A 1,930-nucleotide genomic window follows, 5' to 3' on the forward strand; every position below is an offset into this window, starting at 1 on the left:
GAGAGCCCTCCGCGCCTCCGTCGCGGCCTGGCCAACCGACCTCGCGGAGGCTGTAGTCAGCCCTCGCGAGGTGGTGGCCACCTTCTCAATAGACCTCAGGGACGAGGCAATACGGGCCGATACATGGGCCGTATCCTCGTCCCTGAGGTCCTCCTCCCCGTCGGTCACCGTGAGCAACGGTGGAGCAGCGGACGTGGACGGATCTTCCTCCGTCCTCCGCCCCTCCACCGTCCTGCGCCTCTTTACGCCCGCGGCGCTGGTCGCGGACGCCAGGGACGAGACCGACGCCGTCTCGTCCCCCTCCTCGAACGGCGCCGGGTGGGGCACGAGTGCCCCCTCCGTCGCCACCCCTCGCGCCACACGCACCGTCCCCCCTCCCCCTTTTTTTTTTTTTGAATTATTTTTATCCATTTTGGATCCCACGAGTAGGTCGGAACGTAAGTCGACCCGGGCAGAGCCGCCATACCCGGGCAGGCCTAAATACTCCGGGGGGTCGGCAGGTACCCCGGAGTTGTTGGCCGCTTGGGATTGGGGCCTCCCCCCCAACCACGCATCCCATCACCGCGCACCGTAGCTTAGGATTGGAGGGCAATTTATAGAGTTGCCGCTGGGACTTTGAAACTTTCGGCACGTATCGAACAGTTCTTCTCTATTATCTCGAGAACGGACACGACGACCGTACACTTTGAGCACACAGCAGCGTGTTTTAGCATGCCAGCTACACGGTGGTGTGCCTAACGTGTGGATAGCTCGAAATTTTCGTTCCGGACCGATGTGACCGGGATGCAATACGGCCCTGAAATTATTAAATATTTGTATTTATTCGTCCTGTGGTATGCTACTAACATATATGTTTCATTTATTCTTTGTTCGATTCGTCGTAGTGCGCTGTATCGTGATTTGTTCGGAATGTGTTTTTCCGTCTAAGTTCCAGCGGGTCGCCCGGGCGGTCTGTCGTTGCGGCGGTTTTCCCCCGTAAGCGCGCGTGCTGTGGACCGTGCGTCGCCGGCGTCCCGGCCGGCCGTTCGGTACCTATAAGAGACCGAACGGTACGGGCGGCCGGTCGAGGCAGCGTCGGGCGCTTGGCTATTCTTCGACCTCGGTCGAGAAGCAGTCATCGCTCCTTGAGATTTTCTCAACTGTTTTCGCACCGTGTTTCGTTCCGCTACTATTTCTCTATACAGCAGTGCCACGAGTCGGTGTCTTTGACCGAATGGCTCTTATGTGGTATACGCGTCAAAGCGACGCTGATAGACTTTTATACACGAACGTGTATAATCGTACTTTACTATGCATCAACTCTTACAGTCCGAGCGATTGTATAAATTGTTTTAAACTAAAATTGTCGGCTCCTCTCCGTCGAGAGAGGGCATTTGGGACGACACGAGCAAAGATTGAAATACGGGTGTCTGAGATCGATGAAACCGGCGTTCGTACGTACTTTCTCGATATGAATAGTAACGATAGGCGCTTTCTCGAAAAGACCGGCATGACACTTGTCCGCGCTTTCTCGACCATGCGTCGATGATGCCCAGCGTGTAGTATCCGTGCCTAAACGATGGATGCCTAGCGCTAGAGGTACTTGCACGAAGGTAGTGCGCTGCGAACGAATCGTGTTTTGTCGATTGTGGGATACTATTTTAAGTCTCTAAGGGAGAAAAGGAAAAGAGAATTGTGATGGATCTTAAAATTTCTTTGAATTCTGGAGATGTAGAGTAACGGAGGGAACTATCTCAGTCAGTGGTAAAGGAGTGTTCCGAAAATTTTAAAGTTGCATATTTAAAAACTTAAGCTGGAAATATGCATGCAAAGCGTAACGAAATATATGAAAATGCATTTTATGAAGTTGTGTTATATAAATGCAAACAGTTTGGTGGAACTGTAAGGAAGGAAGGAGAGGAGAAGTAAAGTCGACCGACCGGTCTCTGAG

This window comes from Ptiloglossa arizonensis, unplaced genomic scaffold, assembly GCF_051014685.1.
Source record: "Ptiloglossa arizonensis isolate GNS036 unplaced genomic scaffold, iyPtiAriz1_principal scaffold0082, whole genome shotgun sequence".
In the NCBI taxonomy this organism is placed as follows: Eukaryota; Metazoa; Arthropoda; class Insecta; order Hymenoptera; family Colletidae; genus Ptiloglossa; species Ptiloglossa arizonensis.